Genomic DNA, 11,084 nt, shown 5'->3' on the forward strand with positions numbered 1-11,084 from the left:
CCGCTATTCTGGAAAAATCTTGCACAAAACGCCTATAGTAGCCAGCTAGACCCAGAAAACCTCAGTGACTGTTGTAGGCCTAAGTCAATTAGTTACAGCTTCAATTTTCTTGGGATCCACTTGAATGCCGTCACTAGAAACCACGTGTCCCAAGAATGAGATGCTTTTTAGCCAAAATTCACATTTTGAAAATTTGGCATATAGCTGGTGCTCCCTCAAAGTCTGCAACACCATTCTCAAGTGCCACACGTGTTCTTCCTCGGTCCGAGAATATACCAAAATGTCATCTATGAATACGATGACAAAACGGTCCAAAAATGGCTTGAACACCCTGTTCATCAAGTCCATGAAGGTTGCTGGTGCATTAGTGAGTCCAAAAGACATCACCAAGAACTCATAATGACCATATCTTGTTCTGAATGTCGTTTTGGACACATCCTCATTCCTAATTCTCAACTGATGGTAGCCTGATTGCAAGTCTATCTTGGAAAAGAATCTAACCCTTTGGAGCTGATCAAACAAATCATCGAACCGAGGAAGTGGATACTTTTTCTTCACAATCACCTTGTTCAGCTGTCTGTAGGCAATACACAACCTCAATGACCCATCTTTCTTTCTCACAAATAAAACAGGAGCACCCCAGGGTGAAGTGCTCGTACGTATGAAACCCTTGTCCAAAAGCTCCTATAGTTGCTCCTTCAGCTCTTTCAATTCTGCTGGTGCCATCCTGTAAGGTGGCATTGATATGGGGTTTGTACCTGGCACAATATCAATGCAGAACTCTATTTCCCTTTCCGGTGGCAACCCTGGAAGCTCTTCAGGGAAGACATCCATAAATTCTCTGACAACAGGAACATTTTCCATGTTGACACCGTCTACAAATATATCACTCACCAATGCCAAATACCCTTGGCATCTACGCCTCAACATTTTTCTAGCACTAATTGCTGATACCAAGTTATATGGAGCCACGCTCCTGTCACCATCAAAGTTAAACTCTTCCACACCGGGTATGCGGAAATACACCTTTTTGTTCCTGCAGTCTAAAGTGGCATAATGAGTTGCCAACCAATCCATCCCCAAGATTACATCGAAATCCATCACTGGTAAAGGAACCAAGTCTGCGGGGAGGATCTTTCCATCCACTACTACTGGGCTACCCGGAAAAACCATATCTACATCTATGTTGTCACTAAGTGGGGTAGCTACCGATAAAGGACATTCTAAGGTTGTAGGGCTTCTACCCAATCTCATGGCAAACACAGGGGAGACAAATGAGTGCGTAGCACCCGGATCTATCAAAACACGAGCCTCATAGGAACAGACTAGAAGAATACCTGCCACAACTGCATTTGAAGCATGAGCATCCTGATGGGTCAGGGTAAAAACCCGAGCTTGACCCCTACCCTGAGTGGCAAAACCCTGATACTGACTTCTACCTCCTGATCTGCCTCTAAATCCACGTCCCCCTTGTCCTCGGCCTGTTGGCTGACCGAAGCCGCCATGCTTTGAAGCACCGGATACAATCGACGAGGAACATTTGCAATAGAACCACTGTGACCCTAGCGTGGCTCACCGAACACGGGCATTCCCTAGCAAAGTGACACAGTTGGCCACACACCTGAAGCATACTCCTGAACCCATCATACAAGGTCCTGAATGTCCTCTTCCACATTGTGCACAAGGTGCCAAGGAGGATCTGAACTGCACCAGGCTGCTGTACCTGAGCGTGACCACCGGATCCGTACCACAGTGCGAACCCTCGAGGTTTGTGTCTAAAACCACTCTTCTTATTCCTACTTCTTCCTCTGTAATTACTCTGGCCACCACTATCCGGAGTACCCATGTGGGGAACACCTGAAGAACCCTCTGCTCTGTTTTTCTTTGCCCTTCCGCTGTCATCCACAGCATAGCTAATCTCAATCTGTCTGGCTCGATCAACTACCACATCAAAAGACTGATCAGACATCATGGCCAGGTTTGCATACCTCCTATCAAGCCCCTTCAAGAATCTCTTCACCTTCATAGTTTCTGTAGCTACTACTGTAGGGGGCATATCTGCTCAGTTCCAGAAATTATGTAGCATATTCATCTACAGACCTGCCATTCTGTCTTAAGGCCTCAAAGGCCCACTGCTTTTGGTCTCTGAAACTTTCTGGTACAGACCGGTTAATGAACAGTTCCACAAACTGAGTCCACGATAAACCCTCCATCCGAGGTAATATGTAGTCATTCATCCATTGTCTAGGCATAGGCCCCATGACATGCTGCATACACTCTATAAGTCTTCTATCAGTCAACTGCAATTCTGTTCCTGCCTGTCTGCAAGAATCCAAAAACCGATATGCATCGTCTGACACATCATAAGTACCAGGCACCAACTTCTTGAAATTGATGATCTGTTTGTAAGATTCCCCTCTGGGTGCGGTGGACTACTGCTGCTGTGGAGGGTAGACCATATACTGCGCCATCATATCGATGGTTCTCTGCAACCCAGCTAGAGTAGCTGCCATGGGGTCCATGGGACCCTGTGCCATATAAGACTGATCCTGAACTGGTGGTAGCTGCTCTTCTACTTGAGCAGCTCTAGACCTCCTACCCCGCCTCCTCGGGGCAGGCACCTCATCCTGTGCTGACACCTCGTCAGGCACATCTGGTTTTGGTGCAGTGGCAGCTCTCCTGCTTCTACGCATTTTCCTGAAATTCAGCAACATTAGCCCACAAAATTCAAAATTACACATTACACAGCTCTATATACTCATATTTACACACAATATATGAAGCAGAAACTAGAAGCAAAGATGACAATGCAAGACGAATGTGGACCCTATTTTCCGCATGTGACTCCTAGTAGACTCTTCCCAACACTTTAGACAAACATTCCCTAAGAATCTGGAGCCTAAGCTCTGATACCACATTTGTCACGACCCAACCTATGGGCCGGACCGGCACTAGGACCTGGGCCAGCCTAAAGCCCCCGAGGCCCGTAGTAAGCCTAACTATTCCTTAATCCAACTCTAAGGCCCATTTGGGCCCAATTTCAAGAAATCAACCGGACAGAGAGGCCGGCCATAAAATAGACCTTTCAACGGGGAGTTTTTGACTCACCGGACCTGTAAACACAATAAATGCTCAATTGGGGAGCTCAGCTCACCCTCCACATACTCATATCATCATAAAAATAAATGGGAGCTCAGCTCCCTCATCCAGTCTATCAAACATGCATGTGATAATAATTTTACAAGTCCAAAATAACAATTTATATTACAAACCCAAATCAATTAAATACTTCTAACACATGCGAAAATTCTAAAAGTTTATAGGTTTATACAAAAATAAATAAACGACCTGCGAGGGAGAAAAGCAGGTTAACCTCAAAAATATCCTCCTGTGGCCTGGAAAAATATTGAACAGGAGTGAGCGTTCGACTCAGAGAGTAAAATATCAATTTTAACCATAATCTCTATAACTATCTAAAACTAATGCACTCTGTAGAGTGAAATGCAGCATCAGCAATAAACTCACATCATAACAGCAAAAAGGTAATTTGGAGCACTCACACACCCAATAATATCAGTCATAATATATGGGAGTTGATCCCCTATACAGCTCTCTTAAATCCAACCTGTGCCAGAACTCAAGCCAGACTTTCGCTTAATATAACAAATCGGGGTCCCAGCGAAGAACTCAAGCTGTGACTACCCCCGAAGGATCGGGTCCCAGCGAAGATCTCAAGCCATGTCTACCCGTTCTATCCATAGTCCACACCACATCACACGCACACCAACGCACGCACACTGCTCCAAATTACCACAACAACATACATGGCACTTTCACAGTTATGAATGCAACATAAATCATGCCTAAAGTTTATCTACATAGATATACGCATATAAGTGATGCATGGGCATGTTTGAACATATAATAATATCGAAATTACAATTAAAATTATTATTTTACTCATAGACTTTACAGCAATCACTGTGGCAGCTGGGCAAAGGAAGAAGGCTATCCCTGCTCACCTGACAATTGCATTACAATTATTTAATACAATTGACTCAATACAAATCAAGAGAAAGACCAAATACGTCCTAAGTCGTGCCGAAAATCCGGCAGAGTCTCCCCTATACCTAGGACCTACCCAACCTGCAAAAGGGCTAAAAACACACTTCTATATTCACAATCCATATATCCACAACTCAATCACATCACACAGCCCCTCCTGGGCCCATCAAATCAGTCATCCATCATAATATGTAAAATTTTAATTTAGTCCTTATAATTGATCATTTTTGCCAAAACTGCCCAAACAAACTTTAAAAATTCTAAAACTTTGCCCCGCGGTCCTTAGCAATATTACTAGGCTATTGCAAAAAGAATTATAATTTTCTGAGCTACCACGAATATTTTACGGATTTTTAATCTCATTTAAGCACTAGAAAATTACGAAAAAGCAAGGTTCGAGTTTACCTTTGCCGATTCCGACTTCGGGAACGCGCTCGGGATGTCTGACAATGGTGGGGTAGCCAAAACCTCTATCCAATTCGGAGACTTTTCCGGTAGCGAGTCTGTCTGGCCGAAAATTCACAGACCCAGACAACTATCGAATTTCCGCGAATTGAGGATACCTACACGAAGCCCACAGCACGGGGGTTAGTATAAAATTTTTACGGAATTTTCTAAGCTCATTTAATGCTTGGAAAAACACTACGAAGTTCCGTGGGACCCATCGAAAAACGGTGTCAGAAAATTTTGAAATTTATATCCCCGCGAAGCTCTCGACGAGTGGAGCGCTCTGGTACTCTCGGTTTTTTCGTGAGGTTTACGGTTTGTGAGAAATCTAGCCCAAAAGTCAAAATGGGCTAAAACTTCCCGGACAAAAATTGGACAAACCACTCAATGGATTTCGGTGTTCTTGGTGTCTATGGAAAGCTCTCAACGAGTAGATGAGTTTAGACACAAGACCCGGTCTGATTGGTGGCCGGATTTTGGCCGAAAAGTCGAAAAGTCGCGCACGCGCAAGGGGGCGTTCACGCGCGTTTTTCAGCCGCCTGGGGCGTCGGCCAGCCGTGGGGGAGGGGTGGGACGGCGCGCCGGCGAGATGGGGTGGCAGGGAAGGTGGCGGCGCGGCAAGGGGAGGAGGGAGGAGAGAGAAAACGAGAGAGAAAGGGAGGAGGAGAACGCGTGCGAGAGAGAAAGAAAAAGGAAGAAGAAGGCCGATCCGGTCCGGTCCGGTTCGATTCGGCCGGTTCGATTCAAAATACAAAATTTTGAATTTTTACTTTGCCTTGGGACCGAAAACGAGGTCCAAAAATTCCAAAAAAAAATTTCAGAAAACTCAGAAAAATTCGTAGACTCCAAATATATTTTTAGTTTTGCCACGTGGTCTTTAAATAAATTTTTAAAAATCATCAAAATTTATATTTTCAGAAAATCGAACCCGATTTTTAAAAATCAGAAAAATCTCAAATAATTTCTTAAAATTTAAATAAAATTAAAATATCAATATTACTCATAAAATAATAAATTTAAAATTTTTTTGGGTATTACATATTTCATAATTGATTTCAATACTAATTTGATTATAAGGTGCAATCGATATAAGATTTAGAGTATATATTATAGCGCTATGTACTAATTATATAATGTTAAGGGATACATATCACATTAAATTATAATATGTTTCATAATTAATTTAAATACTAATTGAATTATAATGAGCTATTGATAAAAGATGTAATATATATTATAGTGTTATATACTAAAAATATGAAATTATAATTTAAACATATGATTTAATCCATATACTATTTCATATTTAATTCAATATTGCATTTAAGAAAAAATATACAGTATTAGTAAATTAATATTTTAATTATAATAATTTATCATTTTTTATTTTTATTATAACCAAAAATATGTTATTACCTTATTCTTGAGTGGAAATATGATATAATGTTATCAAAATCTATCAGTGTCAATTGTTCGATAGCATTTATTAAATTATAACATATAATAGGGATATATACAGTGCATTATTTTTCAAAAAAAAAAACAAATATTTACATAATACTGCAATTTCAAAATTATGATTTCATTTTTTTGCAAAAAAAAATTTTATATAATGCTGCAAGAAATTAAGACCAAAATCATGATTTTTTTTTATTTGATTTTCATGAATATAATATGAATGAATTAATTAATTAAATAAAAAATAATAGCCAATAAATTTTAAAAAGTTGCTTCATTGGAAATATGCTGCATTGAAAAAAAGCATCTTGATTAAATGCTTCAAATATTATCTTTCTCCAAACTAAAGGTTATTAATGTAATTACATAATAACATTTAATTAATACAATTTTAACAAATATAAGTAAAATATAAAAATACTACTATACCCCTGTTGATCTGGATCAATTTGATCCAAGAAGCTTTTTTGTAAAAATAAATAAAATTTATATCGATTTTCGATTGCATAGATTTCAACAGATCACTCATCTTTGCAATATTTCAATTCAAGCACCATTTATTCATAAAACATTTGAAAATGGTAAATACGCACTTTATTTTCTTTCGGTCATTTTACCACCTCACATATCAGATATTATAAACAGATGGATCATATTCATATTCATGCGTAGACATGTTATTGGTATATTTAGTGTATGTATATTATCCCTCACAGTCACGTAGACTTACTTTCCATGTTACAATGACGGATCCACTTTCCTCATACATGATCTTGGATTCAAAAGTTGACTACTGGGCACCCATATGACCAACAGTAGGCTAAGTGATTCTCCAAATAAACATGGAAGGAATCTTCTAGTTGTAGCATTCTATGATCTACCATTGCAACAAAGAGAAGTTTCTCCCTTTATCCCTATTACCGCTTTTGCCTAATTAACCCCACCTCACCGATGCAGCAGCTGTGAATTCAATTTTCTTCTGGTTTGGCAATCTTGCTGTTTCACGTCTTCTGGGTCCGATCTGAATTTACTTCTGCTTGATTACTTTGTTTTGATATTGATTGCCGCCATCTTTCCTCTTTTCATCCCTAATTTTTTTTTTTCTAATTTCAGAGTTCAAGTAACGATTCTTGTTTGTGACAAGATTTATTGAGAGAACACTTTTTGTAGTAGTTAATGCGAATCCTCTATTGCTGCAGCAACTGGGTATGCCTGTAACCCTCTTGACGAGTTCTTCGAGGCAGATTGAAGTCAAGATGAGGACATACCTGCTGTCTAGGGACAGTACTCTTTATTTATTTATTTTTTAACTATTACTCATTTCTTAATATTGTCTATTGACATTCTTGAATCGAATTACATTGGGTTCAAAGGAATGAGAGCAGGATTATTGTTAAATTTCAGGTTTGTTTTCTATTTCCTTTGGTGATTGCATATCTTCTTTAGTGGACGTCAATTAGTATGTTGTGTTTTTTTTGTTATTGGCAGACTCTTCCGGCACAAGATCATGTCTTTCTGGGATTTTGTGTGGAAAACATAAAAATTACTGCATGAAGAATTGAAATGAATAAAATCCTAATTTTGGGTTTGGTTCTTTTGATTGATCTTCTTTTGTTTGCTGAGAAAATGAGGGAAAAGGTTTTTAGTGAAGAGTTTCTATTTTCAAGTTTTTCTTGTTAGATTCAGGTTTTGTTATTGGTATTATGATTGGTATTTTAGTTTCTAAGGAATAGATAAATGCTAATTAACTGTGAAAATATTGCTATATGGTGAATTTTCTTTTTGTTCTTTGGGTTTAATATATCTATGAATTTGAAATGCATTTTGTTGGAATTGATGCGATTTTACTTTAATTTATGGGATATGTTTATGAGAAAATCACATGATTTATTAGTTTAATTAGTGCTTATATTAAAGAGTGATTTAAGGAATGTCATATATTTTATATCTTCCATTATAGATATAAATATGGACTCTTATGTATTATGCCTAACACAAGTAAATGAAGATGTAATCCTTTGAGGTTCATTCCAATTCTTTCCCTTTCTCTTCCTTTTTTTCTTTATTTCTAAAAACTCAACATGGTATCAGAGCCTGCAGAATTCTAGGATTTATGCTTTCTTATTGTCCTCTTTCTTCACAAAGCAATGGGTTTTAGTCCTAAAAGCTATTTTCCTTCTTCAGGCTTTGAGTCAAAGCTATGGGTTTTAGTCCCAAGCTATTCATCTTCCTCTTCTTCTCTTCATGATTTGAGAGTCTAGGGTTGAAGTCCCTACTCTTTTCTTCTCCTTCATCAAAGCTTAGGGTTTGAGTCTTGGCTATTTTTCTCCAATGTTCTCATTCTTCTTCATTTTAGCCTAAGATTTGCATCCCAAAACTATTTTTCTTCCAAATTCTCATTCTCGATGATGCATCCGTAAGTTTAGCAAAAATGTCATCAAGGGAGAGTGTTGGAATTGATAAAATTTTACTTTAATTTATGAGATATGCTTATGAGAAAATCATGTGATTGATTAGCTTAATTGGTACTTATATTAAGGAGTAATTTAAGGAATGCCATACATCTTATATCTTTCATTATAAAAATGGACTTTGATGCATTATGCCTAACACAAGTAAAATCATTTGAGGTTCATTCCAATTCTCTCCCTTTCTCTTCCTTTTTTTCTTTATTTCTAAAACTCAACACATTTATTTATAATGAGATTTTTTTTCATGTCATACTTGATTTGTTATTTTTTTGAAAGCTTCCAGATAAAGTGAGGTTGAGTTTGTCTTGGAAAGGATTCAAATGTTATGGTTGATATTACCATTTTTTGTCATCTGAAGAGCAGAGTTATCTATCCGTGTCAACAAATCAAACACATGTTGTCATTTGGTTTCTTCAGTTAATTTGAAACGGGAAACGGTATGCTCTTCAATTACCCAACATGCCCCAATTATATGGATTTATATAGCTTACGTTATCTTTATTTTGATGAGATAAACTTTTGTTGCCTAAGCTAATTTGCTAAATTAGGCATGCTCTTTTTATATTAGTTTCTAGTGGCCCAGGATCTTTTTGAAAATGTATCCCAAAACCTGGTAGAACGGAGTAAACATATCAATAAAGTTGACACTAACTATTTGGGATTAAGGCTTAATTGAGTTTTTTTTAAATTGTACCATTCCTGTGTTGGGTTGAGTTGTAGTCTTAAATTGTACCTTTATGATAGTTCAAACATTCAGGTTGTGAAATTATCAATAAGCTCAATGCTAATATGTTAGTTTGAACCATGAACATATGATTCTGTTGCTTTCTCCTGTCAAAATCACTGTGAAATAGATTTATTGAATTGATTATCATGTATTTGTTCTGTGGGTAATAGCAACTGTATAAATGTTGGGGTTTTTCTTGTTTTACTTTTATGGTTTACTATAGAAGCTGGATAATAATTCTAATTTCTCTCTTTTCTCAGTCATTGCAGCAACATATTATTCTTGGAGATGGTTCGTGTTTGCATCAAGACTGTGAAGATGTCCTCTTGCCAGGTCATTGAGAGGGAGGTACTGTAAAGTAAAATGACCTTGGACTTCCACACCAACAAGAAGATCTTGAAAGAAGTTGCTATCATTCCCTCGTAGCGGCTTGTAATAAGTTTGCTGGATTTTCCACCCACCAATGAAGCGTATTCAGAAGGGTACTGTTTGTGGTATCTCTTCGAAACTGCAAGAGGAAAAGCGTGAACATCTCATGGACTTCGTGCTGGAACAGTCTGCCATTAAGATCAGGTTTATTTCTCTCTTTAATTTGATGATTTTGTACGGAAAACACAAAAATTACTAAATGCATAAGTTTGAATTTTCAGGATAGTCTTCCTCCGTTTTTTAATGCTTATGTATATCTTAATAATATCTGGTTTGCTGTTTCTAAATGGCAGAACTTTTTGTTTGCTGTTTCTTTCAGAGAGTAATCTTTGTCCATATCATTTTAAGAGCATATTATTTAATGGGATAAACATTATGCCATAACTGAAATGGTTAATTGTCGCATGTGATGCAGATACCAGAAAAAATATAAGCGAGTAGACATTCGAGCGATTGAGAATTGGGTTCGTCAAATCTTATAAGGCCTCTTGTATCTACATGGCCATGATCCTCTAGCAATTCATAGACCTGAAATGTGACAACATCTTTTTCAATGGCCATTTTGGAATGTGGTGCTAGAAAACCATCAAATATATGTATATGTATTATTTTTTTTTTTTTTAGTAGTAGGGAATTTAATATTATCTTGTTAAATTCTTAACATTAATTTGTACAAATTCATTATAATTTATAACATCAAGAATAAATGCAAATTAGTGTGAAAAATTTATGGCAAATTTTAATTTTTTTTTTTTTTGTGTACCTAATATTGCTGGTGGATTTTTTTTTCATTAATATAATTTTTAATAGGGAAAATTTTCACTATTAGTGGGGAATTGTATTTCCCCACTAAAAGTTGTTTTTTGTGGTGAAAACTTATATTATGTGGTGAGATTTTATTTCGTCGTTAAAACTTTTTGGCCATTAAGACTTTTAGAGATGAAATTTGGAGCTTTTGTGGTGAATTTTTCCCCCACAAAAGGCATATTTTGTTGTTTCATGTGCAGAAAAAGAAAAGAGCGTTAATTACATTTGTTTATTTGATAAACAAATATAATTAAGAGTATATTTGAATACAGAATTATACCCGTTGGGCCCTCGCAATACATCGTCTTGCAATTCAAAAATAAATAAATAAATAAATAAATACTTTCTAAATAACAAATACATTATAATAAATGTGAGGAGGAATATTAACTTTGTTAAAACTGCCCTCCATTTTTTAAATTAATTAAAATTATATTTTTATTATTTAAATTAATTTTTAATATTTGAATAAACTGAAATTTTTTAATTTTAAAATTTATATAAATTAAAAATTTTTAGTTCTACTTGTGCTATAACATTAATTAAACATAAAATTTTATAAAAAATAATTAAATGAATTAAAAAATTAATGAGTGAAAATAATATATATATGTGTGTGTGTGCGCGCGCGTGAAGGGGAGAATATTAGGATATTCAAAAACACTTTTCACTATTTTTAT

At 36.5% G+C, this 11,084-nt stretch overlaps 1 long non-coding RNA gene across 2 annotated transcripts; it reads left to right on the top strand.

Annotated features, from left to right (window-relative positions):
* Positions 1-6,631: 6,631 nt before the first annotated feature.
* On the top strand, positions 6,632-10,323 carry LOC110665838 (uncharacterized). 2 transcript variants are annotated; one of them, XR_002497038.2, is made up of 4 exons: positions 6,632-6,984; positions 7,084-7,374; positions 9,429-9,741; positions 10,013-10,323. It is a non-coding gene; the product is annotated as an uncharacterized LOC110665838 (long non-coding RNA). The 2 variants fall into 2 exon arrangements; XR_002497037.2 differs by having other exon boundaries at positions 6,644-7,374.
* Positions 10,324-11,084: the final 761 nt, after the last annotated feature.

This window comes from Hevea brasiliensis, chromosome 4 (assembly GCF_030052815.1).
Source record: "Hevea brasiliensis isolate MT/VB/25A 57/8 chromosome 4, ASM3005281v1, whole genome shotgun sequence".
In the NCBI taxonomy this organism is placed as follows: domain Eukaryota; kingdom Viridiplantae; phylum Streptophyta; class Magnoliopsida; order Malpighiales; family Euphorbiaceae; genus Hevea; species Hevea brasiliensis.